The sequence below is a fragment of the Protopterus annectens genome, chromosome 3.part0 (genome assembly GCF_019279795.1).
Source record: "Protopterus annectens isolate FY-2018-M chromosome 3.part0, PAN1.0, whole genome shotgun sequence".
Taxonomy (NCBI): Eukaryota; Metazoa; Chordata; order Ceratodontiformes; family Protopteridae; genus Protopterus; species Protopterus annectens.
Genome location: NC_056731.1, coordinates 1,128,843,337 through 1,128,859,471, shown reverse-complemented (window position 1 = coordinate 1,128,859,471; position 16,135 = coordinate 1,128,843,337).

Below are 16,135 nucleotides of genomic sequence, written 5' to 3'. Positions count from 1 at the left end.
ATGGCCATCAGAAATCTCAACAATGCAGCAACAGTAGTCAGGAAAGCTTTCTGTGTATCCCACTTAATTTGTGATATCTCATCCAAGTCAAAAGAAGTTAGTTATCTTTCCTCTGTACTCTACCATGATCAGACCAGTTATAGAATATAATTCTCTTTTTGTATGCATCTGTTCAAACGCATCACACAAATACAAAAACCTTAGCAGTTTCTAACTAAAAAGATCACCAGACTAGAAACCATCATTTACCTGGACAAGGTTGAAACTCTTTCTCTGTATTCTTTGTTTGTATAGACTCCTAGGTTGTGATTTTTGTATATCATTCTGAGTTATTAATGACTCAACCCTCCTTGATCTCCTGCATCTCCATAAAAGAAAAAGTTCCACAAACGCAAACTAAAGACTTGAATTTCCATCAACATACAAATAAGACATACTGGAGAGACAAATTTATTACTGACTGCTTCCCTCATCTCAAATATGTTAGATAAAAACAGACCATGTTTTCCACACTGTGACATCCATTTTTGCTGTAAGGCAAACCTTAATTTGATGGCCTTCTTAAATTCATCCCATCCTGACTTGTTTGTCACCCTGTCAACAAGCAATACAATGAGGCTGGGTACTGACAAGGGCAAACTCTGCCTTTAATTCTCAATGAATCAGTGACTCTATAAATGTGTGTAGTGGCCAGCAGTTTCATTTTTTTATTGAGCATAGTGGAAGGACATGGGTGGCCAACCTATGGCATATACTATAAAGTATAATCACCTGTGATTGGTCATCCTTCGTAACCATTCACAGTGCTGACTTGGCAATTTCATAATGTATTACTATGATAGAGACTACCGTTCTTGCAGTCAGTTAATCTTAGCAACCATTAACAGTGCTTTCCTGGCAATCTTTAGTCTAGTATTCATTTGGATAGAGGTTGATCGGAATTGTAGAGTTGTTTTACAGATGTATTCACTTTTTTATTTATTTATTTTTTATTGTGGCAGGAAGCGAGATGACAATGTGGGCAGTGATAACAGTAAGCACTGCCCAGAACAGACTATATATGTTTTTCTCTCTGTCTCTCTTTTTTTTTTTTTTGAACTTTTAGCACAGTCAGTGTAGTAGGAGGGTCCCTGCATACCTCTCAACTTCCTTCCTGAAGAATTCTGGTTATAGCCAAAAATAACAGAGTGGCAAAATCAGGGAGAATGTATAACCATTACTCTAATTCACTTAACCATTAGTTAAACAACAGGTTTTGCATCAACATGCATTTTCTGAACAATAAGTCATATGAAACTCTTATGTGTAGCATTATCAATTTGTCTGTAATCCACAGTAATTTACCAGAAAATCAGGGACATGACAAAAAAGTGAAGAAAAAAATCACAGATATTTTGCGAAATTGGGTATAGCTGAGAGTTTTTTTTAATCCTTTTTCTGACTGGGTTAGTCCCACTAGGCAGGCTAATGGCCTCTTTTCAGGGGGAGACCTGAGGGGGTATTTATACTACTAGGAGAAATTTGGCCAGGGCATTGGGGAACTTTCCCTACTCTTTTCAATAGGTTCCATGGATTATTTTACATTCACCTAAGCTAACACCAACTCATGCAGATGGGATCTTGATTAAACATGTCATCTGAAGGTGGACACACTCAGAAGTGCAACCCCCCCAAAAAAAAAATACCACACAGCAGTGCCAGCAATCCAATCACCTGGAGTAGGAATGAAGCCCACAGCCTTCTCATCTTCCAGCAATAAAGGCAAGTGTTTTGTTCCGTTGTCACTGCCACTGTATATCTACCAGTTCTTTCCTGAATAATTCTGAATGAATCAACAAATAATGGGGAGACAAAATCGAGAATAATTTTAAATATTACTTTTAATTCACTTAAAAGTTACAATATTTTGCATCAATGTACAGTTTCTAAACAATAAGAAGTATGAAACTATAATGTTTAGAAAATCAAAAAACTTTGAGATGCAGGAGAAGATTGAGAAAACTCAGTGACTTTCTGCAAAAGGAGAGCTGAAACCACAATGTTTTGTGCATGCAAATAATTTAGGTTGCTTTTTCTCTTTCGGATGATAAAACAATCCTGTATGCACATACATATGTGAGTATGTGCAGAATACTTCTAAGTCCATATTATAGCAACTTTTTATGAGTGAAATTAATACTTTTACAGCTGCACATTGAGAAAAGCACTCACACACAGGATGAAAAATATAATAATTGTTTTAAAATGTGCAGATTCACACCTCTGCACAATCACATACCCACACATATAGTAGTAGCAAATGCTCATACTAGTGCGCACACACACACACACACACACACACACACACACACACACACACACACACACACACACACACACACATTGAAGTCAAGATTTTCCCCTCTTCTGGGGAAAAAAAGAAAAAAGTAGACTGCACATGCCTCCCAGTGATCCTGGCATCAACATGCATTTTTTTTTGAACAACAAGAAATATGAAATTCTTATGATTGGCATTACTGACTGACTATAATCATCAGTGACTTCTCACAGAAAAATCAAAACTTTTAGAGGGAAAGGGGAAAAACATGAGGGTAAAATTAGAAAGTTCCTGCAATATTACTTGACAGGCACTTCTCCATTAAGAGATGTTTTCCTTTCTTTGTAGCCAGCCATGCTGCCTGCACTGTATCTTATTGACATGTAGACAGCCAATAAGATGCAAGTGGGGACAACAGTAGAAGTTACTTGTGTTTTTTTTACTGTTCTTGCTCCAGGTCACAACACACTCAACTACTGGTAGCACAAAATTAAGAAGCAAGTTTAATTAAGATCAAGCCTGTTTCTTTATTTTCTGTAACTGTGTTTGGATATGTGTTTTTTTTCAACAAATGAGTCAACAAAGGGCACAGACCATGAGACTGCGGAAAGTGTGTGTGTGTGTGGGGGGGGGGGGTCATCCCGACCCACCTTGCCCTGTGGTTCTGGCACCTTTGTTTGTGCACCAGTTTTGCAGTTATTTGCATACTTCCATAGCAGGAACATAGCTAATGTTGGGAGGTCAGAAAATACAAGATTAAAGATCACAAGGCCCAACAGTGAGCCCTGAAGAACACCAGCTGTGGTATTCCTCCAAGATGAATTAACACTTTTCATTACCTCTGATTGTACCCTGGTAGTTGCCTAGGTCTTAATCCATCTAATGATTATTAGTTATGATTAGTCAGTCTAATGGATTTACCCTGAGATTGCATTGCTTATCCAATATCTGCAAATGGAACATTGTATCAAAAGCCTTTGATTCATCTAAATATACAACAGCTCAGTCTATACATTGATCCATTAAACAAGATGTCCTATCATAAAATTTTACTTGACACATCACAGGTGAGCACCCTGTTATAAACCCATGTTGAGTGTCATCAATATGAGACCTGTATTTGTTACTTCTGATTAAATATAATGATAAGCAACATTGAAAACATTTTTTTATTGAGCTTAGGCTAATATAATAGTACTTAGTAATATTGTATCTGACACAACCCTTATAAACGGGTACCACATAGGACTTAATCCATTTTCTTATTTTAGTGATTGATTAAGCATTATTGTTTAAATGGAAAATAAGACATCCATACTTTTACTTATTAATAGTCCAGATTTACAGCCAAGGTACATAGAAGAGGCCTTTTTTAACTTTTAGGGATTCCCTAACACCTCTCAGGGTATAAAAACAGCTTCCTAATTCACACTGTGGGGGGGTGTTTGGTCAATGTCTTTTGAGCCTTCCCAATATTTGAGAAGTGGCTGTTAAACATACCAGCAATCACAGAAGGTGCCTCAACTGGAATATCATTCATTTACATATTTAATAGGTCCCATGTTGTTTACAGCTTTTGCGAATTGATAAACTAGATGAAGTCCTTGTTATCTTGTGCAAAGTCCAATTTCTTTTCAAAAATTCCTCTTTTTCTCAAACAAGGCTTTACTGATTTTTTGTAATAATTTTTAGTTAATCCTCTGATACTGCTTACAAGGTTTGTAAGATCTTTTAATTTTGCTAAACAACTTTATCACTTTATTTTCCCACCAGGGTTATGTAGTTGTTTCATGTCTGAATTGCATTTTTTGTAACTTGTAGGTGAACACTACAAGTATTAGATAGGTGTTCCCAAAATTTGTAGGATTTTACTTGGGTCAGTTTCCCTTTCCAAGAAAAAAGATTTTGGTTATATATCAGGTCTGTAATATGTTAGCTTAAGAAATCTATTGTCTTTCACCAACAGAAAGCTTTTTTACCCAGCATTTGTAGTCATTTTGTTGTATGTGCACATTGACCACAGTAATCCATTTCTGCTTTGTTATACAAAAACAGTAGACACAATGATGTATTCCAACTTGCTTCATACAAGTATACATTGGTTCTGCAAAGCCAAAATAATGAGTGACCTTGCTTTCATTTGCTGAATTTAAACAATCTAGCATCCATGGAGAGTCCAGTACCTAAACATACAACTTTCACATCAGATGTCTCTGATAAAAAAGGCTACAGTAATGCATTTCAACTATATTTCACATAAACAGTAGACATGGTAAAGGATTCCAACTTGTTTCACACAAGTATACATTAGTCCTGCAAAGTTAAAAAATGACTGCTCATCTTGAGCAAATGTCTCTTGCTCGTTTTATTTCATAAATACCTTCCATGCCCAACAATTATATCCATGTTATTGACTGATGTCACCTCAGATATCAGACTGTAATACAATAAAATAATAATTAGCCACAATAATTTATTTCACCTGCTACATACACATGTGCATGTGCATACACACACACACATGTGCACATAGCACCTGCCCACCAATTACACACACCTTGTTGACTGTGTTTACATTTCATGTATGACAGTGGTCAAGTGAATTAGTAAAGGCCCTTCTTTATGGTGATGGACCAAATTTTATATCTGATGTCTATTTTCAAAAGAGTCAGCATTTGGATTGTCAGATCCAATCTTGGCACCTTCTTTCAAAGCTTTGGATCTGAGGCTCTGACTCCTCCCCTACCCAAAATTCCCTCCTTCTAGCTAAATTACCTTAGACCTCATTTGCTGCCTGTTCTATTCAGAAGTGTTATCCAAGAGGTCTTGCAGGCTATTCATGATAAGTCTAAGTTTTTTTAATATACCCTGTTCAACTTTTCCCTTTAATGTTTTTGTAGAATTAGTAAAGCATAGTGTAGTGCTAGGTTTAGATTACAGTAGTTTAAGGATTTATTACATTTTTTCTTATCTGTAATGTGTGTTTTCTTGATAGTTATATAGTTTGATTATAAGTTTAGGATAATATAATACGTATGTGTGTGTTTATTGGAAATAGGATAGTTTTTTTTTCTTAAACGTGGTTTAAATTGTTGTAATATTTTTTTTCTGACAGTATTTCAATAATGTTAATGCTGTCAGACAAAACTTCAGGATTTAAAAAGTGTTCAAATTAAACAAATAAATCCACAAGTCAGTTAGCAAGCACTATGATTTCATTGACACATCTGATACCTTGGCTTTTTGCCTTCTTAGGATATCATACCAGTACAAGTCTTGCTTATTTATACTTGAAGAACTCAGTTAATTATTCAATTGCTCATACTCAATTAATTTACCATATATTTATTCAATTAAATACTTTATCCATGCAATAACTTTAAATACATCGTATCCATTTTATTATCATATTAAATATCTCATATTTAAATATGTAAATTAACTTCTTGATTTAACCCCCTACGGTATAAAGTCTTACAGCAAGAGGTTCTCTGGTTCATTTCTCAGCTGGAGTGCCTTCTGTGTGGCGTCTGAATGTCCTCCCTGCATTCGTGTGGGTTTCCCCCAGGTGCTTTGGTTTCCTCCCACGTTACAAAGACATGCATCTGAAGCATTTCTCCCTGGGCATCCACTGAAAATTGGCTTTGTTCCAAGTTGGACTTTCCCAGTAAAATAATGTTAAATAAATAAATAAAAATCATCTTTATTTACAATTAAACCACCCCTGGGTAAAAATGTCTGGGCCAGCACGCTAAAAAATAATTCAGAGACTAATTCCTGATGTCTTTCATATTTTTATTCATAATATCACCCAAATGCTCCAAACTTTCATGATACCACGTGTCAGTAAAATTGAGGTGCTTGCTGAATGACTTATGGATTTATTCGTTTGATTTTATGCACTATTGGTTGGTATTTTAAAAAGTGCTCAGCCTGTGTACACAAGATTCCTCCAGAAAATCCTCACTCCCTGTCTGTGTGCTGTTTAGATGCTGCTCATCTACAGGCAAACTCTGATATTTGTGCTGCCTTTGGCTCTAGAGCTATACAGGGTAGGAGGAAAAACTGATTATTAAAGGCTTGCTTCCCCCACATAAAGGGTCTTTTACTTCAATTATATCTTTTGAGTTAAGACCTCTATCGGCTTCTCCCAGCACTGAGAAGACAAAGGAGAAAGAAAAGGATATGATTAAAGAAAAAATACTGACAGAAGGAAAAGTCTTTAGAGAAAAGGACTGATGAAAAGAAATTAGAAGAAAAAAGTCTTGACAAGTCAAGAAAAAGTCCCCAGATCCATCTAATCTGTTGGGTCAAATACCCAAAACTTCAAGTCAGTCAGATCCACCTATCAGTCTGGTCCAAACTCCTTCCCCTTGAGCTACTTTTTCTCCAGACCCAATAATCCCACATCTGCATTCACCAATTCTTCAGCACAAACTTCCTTCTAGGCCCTCATTAGCTTTATTGTTGAGGCCGATCTAATCCACCCAAAGTCTTATGGAGATGAATGTTGACAGAATGATGAGAACATTTTTGAGGACACAGATCCAACTGGGAGATCTCCTAGTTCCATACTTGAGGAGAGGCCCAGGAACAAGCCCATCAAGCCTTTACACTTTTATCCTATACCACAACTGGTTCACATAGGTCCTAACCCTTTTGGCACACCTCTGCCAGATCTGACTGTCCAAGAAACTGTGATTTCAACTACATCCTTTTTTTTTTTTTAGTCTGATGCTATCAGATCTGGACAAGTCCCAGAGCTGAAGCATAAGTGTATGTGTTGGGGCGTTAGTAGTGGAGTTGACCACACAGTTCGCAGTAACTTGGCACTTGACAGCTAATGTCCAAGGTCCTCCTTGGAGCTGATCTTGGTTGGAGCAGGGAGACTTCCTGAGTCAGTTGACAGGGGGAGTGCTTCCTCTGCTCCATTTCAGTATCAGCTTTCAAGGCTGTGGAAAGGGCTTTGGCTGGACCAAGAGGGCAGGTACATGCACCAAGTTTGGATCTGTCCCGACACCCAGAGGAACCTGTTCCTTATGCCTGTCATTTGAATAAACATGGACTGTCAGAACCCATAGGCTTCAAAACTAGTCAGTACTCGAGTTCTCAGTTTGATTCCAACTTGTCTGTACCAGAACCCCAGAGATATGTTCCAAGGAAACAGATATGTAAACAGAAGCACATAGACTCCTCTCTTGAGTCAGTCACTGAGGACATGGATTTGGATGAAGGAGAAAGATCCCTAGATACCTTTGGAAGATGTCACATTTGGGGTCATCCTGGTATTGATGAAGGAAAAAGGGGGTTGATCCACTGAAACTTCTTCAGTGGAAGAATCTGTGTTTCACAAAGCTTTTGGGTCTGGTTCATCTGTATCTTGGGTAGTTCCCCCTCTAGATGCCCTCATAGATCTCATGGTACAGATGCCATGGAAGGACTCTGATATTACATAGCCAATCCTTAAAAAAACTGACATAATTTTAGCATTGGTCAAAAAGACCCCTGGTTGATGCCATGGTAGTAGCAGCAGCCAAAAAGAAACAACTGTCTGAAGGGAGTTATCTTGTCCATCCCTCTAACAGAAAGTCAAGAGTATTGGACAAATTAGGGAAATGGGCTTACGCTTCAGTGACTTATGCCTTTACAGTGCTGAACTACCTTGCACACTCAACGTGTTTTCAGAGGAACTTTATAAAGGAGATTTCCAAGTCTCTTTTGGATGTCTTGCCTTTGAATATCCAAAAAACAGTGGACACTCAAATGTTTACCCTGCAATCTACTTATAATGTAGCCATGTACCTGCTATACAACACAGTAGATGGCACAGCAAGAACAGCTGGTACAGGCATTACTGTGCATCTCCATGCCCAGATGTGCCTATGCAATTTCACAGAAGTCTTCAAGGCATCCTTTATTAATGTCCTTTTTGATGGTTCCACTCTTTTTGGCTCCAAAGTTAAAGAGATGCTTACCTGGAATGAACAAGATGGAAAGATCCTGTCTGCCATAAGAATCCATTTTTCCACCCGACAAAGATCCTATTACAGGAATCAAAGGGGAGGTAAGAAAATGTAGTTCATGAAATTGTATGATTTTCACCACAGCACTCCTGAAGATAAACCCCAAGGCAGAGGGGGACACAACTCAAAAGGATGTCACCCTAGAGGCAGAGACAAACTGCAGAATCAAGGTTTCTGTGGTCCCATCACCAAGAAACCCTACCAGTGCCCCAGCAGGATTATCCAGCTGCTGCCTTCTGGAGATAAATGAGGTGTTTAATCTCACACCCACAAGCCTGGCAAAACATTACTTCAGATTCTTTGGTGTTAAGGATAATCACCAGAGGCTATACCATTCCCTTTTGTATCCTCCAAATAAACAATTAAAGATTCCTGATACTTCCAAGATGGCTGCACACTGAATAACAGCTTAATTCTCATTCACCCAGTGTGAAAAGACAAACTCAGAAAAGTTAATTTTCTTCTTGGGTAAATTTCAGTTTCTGGATAGTAAGTGTACTGTCTGATGCAAAGAAGAAATTTAGATAACCTGAAAGAAAATCAACCACAAAAGGTGAGGAGAAGACATTGGTTGGGAAGAATCCTGCAGTTGTTCAGCAAAAATCAGTTCAAGCTCCAGCTTTAGTGCAAGATATGACTTCCAGTAACCTAAAGAAAAATATAAGTCAAATGTGCTCAGAGCTGATTAAAATAAATGAAACACTGAGGGGTTATATCAACTCAAATAACAAAGGGCTACACAAATGGAAGAAGCTTTAGAGAGATATTCAGATGCACTGATAAAACTGCAACAATCAGAATTTAAAATGAAGAAAATGCTGGCTGAGTATGGGACTGCTGAAGAAGAGATGTTTCAAAAATTGATAGAATTAGAAGACATAGCATGCAAGGAAAAAACTGAGATTTTCTGCTATACCTGAGAAACTGGAAGGTACAGAGTGTATTAATTTTATGAAAGCACAAATAAACAACTGGACTGGTATTCCACACCAGGAGTTATTTGAAAGGGTACATTGTGTATATGCTCCAAATCTGGCCATGGGAAATCAGCCAAGACCTGTATTAGTAAAGATGCAGTCCTACTAGCAGAATGAGTTTATTCTGACAAAACTGTGGAGATGGGCAAAGTACTAAAAGTTAGAGACAAAGTGTTTCTGGAAAATAATTACTCACTGTACACCAGGCAGAAGAAGAGCAAATTTATTCCAGCAATCAGGAAATGTTAAAAGGCAGGTGTGAGATTCAAGCTGCTGCATCTAACTACCTTCAGAATATTTTTCCTGGAGGATCAAAGTCATTTTTTGACGTAGAACAAGTTATGGAGAAAATACAAAGATTTGTCCAACAAAAAGTCAGCCATCAAGCAGGAGGGGACTCTACTTCTCATTCTTCTGATAATAAAGCACACACAGAGACTTTGCCAGTGAAACTTTTTCCACAGTTCCAAAGAAAATGCTTGAGAGACACAGAAAAGCATAAAAGTTGACTAGAAGAATCAGAAGTTCCTTGAAATTGAACCAGAATCTGGTGATGGGAGTTTGAGATGAACAGGAAGAAGACCTGCAACGTAGAAATTAGTGAATAAATGTGAGACTGCAAAGCATCAATTGCATTTGTGAAATATAGCTGTATAAGAAAAGTAGAAAGTGGACTTTTGTTGACTTTGTTAAACTTGTGTGGAACTGAAAGGCATTTGTCTTATTTCATGTCATTAATGTTTGGAGGACACTGAGGGGAGGGGAAGAGGAAGGAAAAAGGTAACAAAGTAAAATGATTTATGTTCCTAACAGCAATTCTATGAGACTTTTCACAATATAAATTACATGTTTTATAGTAAATCATTTTTAGTTGTTCTTGCATATGATAAAGATACTAAAGTAAACAGATGCCTTTTTTCCTCTGTCTTCTTTTTTAGTATTAAGAAATGTAGGCATTACAGTGCAAAAAGAGATGAAAGGCTAGATAAAAACATGTTTAAGTTAATATGCTGTAATCTTGGGTTGTTGAAGTGCGGATGGGGTGCAAAAGTACACAGATCGTAATATATGTAAAACTGATATGTTTTCTCTTACATTTGCATAGAGGTATGTAAGACCCTTGACTTATTCTATTCACAACTTTTAAGAGGAAAGAAGTAAATAAGAAATCACTGAATAAAATGAAATTTTCTTTTAGCAATAAATGTTTCAGCTTATATTTAGAAGCCTTCATCTCAGGATTACATTCTTCTCTTATATCTCCATAGATACAAGCTGATAATAGGGCAATAAAAAGGCAAAACACTGGTTTCTTCAAGGCTAAAAGTTAATGTTTTCTAAAAGCATGCAAGCTGTTTTTTCACATCTTGAAGGAAATAAAGATAAAAAGAACAGACCCCAGTTAGTGTAAGTAGAAGCACAGGCAATAACATATGTCTTAGCATGGATAACCTCAATTTTCTTTTTCTTTGTTGTGTGGATTTTGGAGCTGTCCTCAGTGGTTGTATAATAACCTCAATTTTATGTTACTTAAGGCCTGTGTTTTCAGCTGCTTATTTGTGACAGTTGTTCCTATTAGGAGGATTAAACTTCATTATTTGAAGATCTATGTAGTTTTGTGAATTTGTATTAAGTTAACTGGTTATGGGAGTATCCTGGGTATTTGTTTTTTTTCCTTCTTTTTCTTAGAGTTTTCATTAAAACAAAAGTCTTGTAAAATGTGGCATAGGTTTGAATGTTGATGCTATGAAAAAAACTGTACGAAGGATTAACCTGCCAAACCATTAGTGGGTACATGTATCATAAAAGCTGGAAACAGACATTTAAAAAAACTGTCATATATAATAGTTGGGAAAAAAATTCTTCTTATCATAATGGCAACACTTTTCATATTATCTTGGAATGTGAATGGTCTCACAGGTTTAGACAAAAAGGAAGGAATATTTAATTATATTAAGAAATGTAGAGGGCAAATAGCAATGCTACAGGAGAGACATTTGGAAAGCACTGAGCATGTGAATTTAATAATGACAGGATTTCAGGATGGATATTCAGCAGAATATCAGAGACAAAGGAAAATAGGAGTACTTATATTAAATGCTAGAGGTATTCCAGTAGTGATAGAAGAGGGAAAAAAAATAATGGTAGTAAGGGGCTACTGGCAAGGGATGAGTATTACCCTGGCATATATTTATATTCTACCTAAAACCGCTATTATGGAGCTTAAAATTTTGGGGAGAAATAATTGGCTTTCAGCATGGAGTATGATTTATAGTTGGGGACTGGAATTTGATTTGCAATAATAAGGATGTATCTGGGGGCCTAGAAAGTAAAATGTAACAAAAAGGGTATATTTTTGAAGAAATATATGAAAATATTTAGTATGGAAGACATGAATTTGGTAGCAGGAACTCAGAGAGACGAACTCAGAGATAATTTACATATTATTCCCCAAGGTACAATAACTGGGCTAGACTAAACAGCATCAGCTTTATGTAGACTCATTTCAATTTTAAACCATGATTATAGTGTTTACATCTAAAATGGCTAAAAAAATGGTGAAGGCATTGCCAAAATTGATAGATATGGATCAATATGGTTTTGTGGATGGGGGGGGCAAACATTGGACAACATTAATAGTATAGTAATGATGCAGAGGGAAGCAGAATGTAAGAAAATACCACTTTTGTTGGTGGGTATTGATACACAGAAAGCATTTGACAGAGAAAGCTGGAGTTTTATAAATAGGGCAATGGTAGCATTTGTATTTCTTGATACAATAATGTTAATTAGGAGGATATATGAGGGATATGAGGAAAAAAATCTAAATAGATAGGTTGCTGTCTGATATTTTTTTCTGAACATTAGAACCAGGTAGTCTTTTATCTTTGTTATTTGTGTTATATTTAGAATCACTGGCAAATAAAATAAGGGACTCAGAAATTCAAGGATATAATTTGTAAGGTATTTGAGAAAAGTTGGCTTTATTTGTAGATAGTATTATTTTTTACCTGACAGAACCAGAAAATATCATCTGAGTGTTGTGGAACATTCTGAGACATTTCTGATTTTTTATTTTTGGAATATAAATTAATGACGATAAAACAAAAACTATAGCAGTAAACTATGTGCCCTTACATGAATTGGTCCAGCAATACCCATATTTATGGGGACATGATAAAATGAAGTATTTAGGAGTATGGGTTAAAAAAGGATTCTGTTATGGCAGCTAAGGATATGTGGGAAGAGACTAAACAAAAGATTAATATAAAAACTGTGAAACAGGAAGCTCTTGTCTATGGATACAGATAGCAAGATATAAGCAGTAAAAATATTTTAGTCCCTTTAATTTTATACACAGGTCAGGCATATTCTTATCAATCAGAGGAGGTTGTGAATAATAATTAATAAAGAGTTGAAGTATTTTATTTTGGGGATGGTGGGTCAGCAAGGGTCAAGTGGGATAAGTTGATCCTTTCAATAGAACAAGGTGGTTTAAGATTACCTGATTTGAAGGGATATTTAGAACTACACAGTTAAGGCTCTTATTCATAACACAAGCAGAAGGCTATAATTAAAAGTAGAAAGGGATGATGGTGATGAAGCAGGGGCTTATTCAATAAAAAGGGAAAGAGTGGAATTTTGGATGCAGATCCTTAAGGAGAATAACAGTTATGCAGAATGTTATGTTCATACAGTAGCAGAAAGTATACAAAGAACTAAGACAACTCGGGAATGGAGAAAGGAGATTCTTCTGATAGAGGTGACTGCAATTAGGGGTACGGAGAATAGGTAAGCGGGGGCTGGAATTTACTGGAGGAAGCTGGCAAAAGAACCAAGGTATTGGGAGCAATAATTAGAGAGGGGAAGGTAATAGAAAGGGAAGAGGCAAAGAAGACATTTGGACTGCAGGCTAAAGATTGCCTTCTTTACCAGGGATTGATGTCTGAATAAAGGCAAAGAGAAAGGGATAGAATAATCCTAAATGAATCTAGAACAGAAGCTGCAGTTAAAAAAGGATGATTAGTTGGGTATATAAAATATTTCACAATAACTTTAAGAATCAATCAGAGGGAGTCAGAAAAGATTGGGAAGAGAGATTAGATAAAAATTCACAAAGAAACAATGGGTGGACATATATATGGCTCACAAATATGCAACAAAGTCTAGAAGATTTGGGATTTTTGCCTGGAAGTCTGTACTTTATACTCCAACAACTGAATACCACAAGCAGACTCCAAAGAATTTTTCTCAGTCAGATGGAAAATGTTAGAGGTGTAACAGGGAAGAAACTGGTACCTAGGAGCATATGTTTTTAGACTGCAATGAATTGGCCAACTTTAAAAATTCCTGCAGAGTAGAAAGCTAGGAATATCTATGAACAAATGACTGTAACTATGGAAATGATTTTTTTTTGAGCTAAGATCATCATCATCATCATCTTCTTTCGGCTGTTCCCGTTAGGGGTTGTCACAGCGGATCATTTGTTTCCATTTCTTCCTGTCCTCTGCATCATGCTCTTTCACACTAACCACCTGCATGTCCTCTCTCACCACATCCATAAACTCATCTTAGGCCTTCCTCTTTTCCTCTTACCTAGCAGCTCCATCCTTAGCATCCTTTTCCCAATATACCCAGCATCCCTCCTCAGCATATGTCCAAACTAATGCAATCTCGCCTCTCTTGCTTTGTCTCCAAACTGTCCAACCTGAGCTGACCCTCTAATATACTGATTCCTAATCCTGTCCATCTTAGTCACACCCAGTGCAAATCTTAACATCTTTAACTCTGCCACATCCATCTCTGACTCCTGCCGTCTCCAACCCGTATAACATAGCTGGTCTCACTACCCTCTTGTAGACCTTCCCTTTCACTCTTATTGGTACCTGTCTGTCACAAATCACTCCTGACACTCTTCTCCACCCATTCCACCCTGCCTGTACTCTATTCTTCACCTCTCTTCCACACTCACCATTACTCTGAACTGTTGATCCCAAGTACTTAAACTCATCCACCTTTACCAACTCTACTCCCTGCATCTTCACCATTCCTCTACCTTCCCTCTCATTTACACACATATATTCTGTTTTATCCCTGCTGACCTTCATTCCTCTCCTCTCTAAAGCATATCTCCACATCTCCTCAACCTGGTCCCTACTCTCACTACATATCACAATGTCATCTGCAAACATCATAGTCCACGGGGCCTCCTGTCTAATCTCATCTGTCAATCTGTCCATCACCACTGCAAATAAGAAAGGGCTCAGAGCTAATCCTTGATGTAATCCCACCTCCACCTTAAAAGTATCTGTCACTCCCACCGCAGTCCTCAACAATGTCACACTACCCTTGTACATATCCTGTACCACTCTTACATACTTCTCTGCCACTCCCGACTTCCTCATACAATACCACAACTCCTCTCTAGGCACCCTGCCATATGCTTTCTCTAAGTCCACAAAGACACAATGCAACTCCTTGTGACCTTCTCTGTATTTCTCCAACAACCCTCTCAGAGCAAATATTGCATCTGTAGTGCTCTTTCCTGGCATGAAACCATACTGCTGATCACTAAACATCACCTCCCTTCTTAACCTAGCTTCCACTACTCTTTCCCATAACTTCAAGCTGTGACTGATCAATTTTATCCCTTATTCTTAAAGATAGGTACCAAAACACTTTTTCTCCACTCCTCAGGCATCCTCTGACTTTCCCAAATTTCATTAAACAATCTGGTTAAAAATTCCACTGCCATTTCTCCTAAGCACCTCCATGATTCCACTGGTATGTCATCTGGGCTGACAACTTTTCCATTCTTCATCCTCTTCATAGCTGTCCTTACTTCCTCCTTGCTAATTTGCTTCACTTCCTGATTCACTATCCCCACATCATCCAACCTTCTCTCGCTCTCATTCTTTTCATTCATCAGCCCTTCAAAGTACTCCTTCCATCTACTCAACACACTCTCCTCACTTGTGAGTACGTTTCCCTCACTGTCCTTTATCACCCTTACCTGCTGCACATATTTCCCAGCTCTGTCCCTCTGTCTAGCCAATCGGTACAGGTCCTTTTCTCCCTCTTTAGTGTCCAATCTCTCATACAACTCTCTATATGCCTTATCCTTAGCCTTCGCCACCTCTCTCTTTGCCATGCGCCTCATCTCCTTATACTCATGTCTACTTTCTTCATCTCTTTGACAATCCCACTTCTTCTTCGCCAGCCTCTTCCTCTGTATACTCTCCTGTACTTCCTCATTCCACCACCATGTCTCCTTGTCCTCCTTCCTCTGTCCAGATGTCACACCAAGCACCTTCCTAGCAGTCTCCCTTACTAGCTCTGCTGTAGCTAAGATACAGGTCTGAATTGCCTAGACATAATAAGGCCTTGCTAACTTTAATTCTGGTGGCTGCCAAAAAAAGTAATTACTAGGAATTGGAAATCAAAGTATAAACCAACCATGCTTGAAGTAGTGAATACTATAACAGTTAAAAGAACAGGAAATGGGGTTTATAAAAAAAGGGTGGGAGTAAATTACATATAAAAAATTAAATTATGGGAACAATATGTGCAGAAAAATGTTTTGGAGGAGGAATGAGGTTTAAGAGAAGGCAGGAATTGAAAATTTTGTGTTATGTTGGTTTGACTATATTGTATAGTGCAATGTATATGATGTATAATGTTTGTAAATGTGAACTTGTTAGTATAGTTTACTTTTATATAAATGTAAGTTTGCCTCTGTTGCTAGTAAAAATTCAAAAAAGATGTTTAAAAAAATCTCCCTGCCCCCAGCTGCTTCCTTGGTGACAAGGAGATGTAAC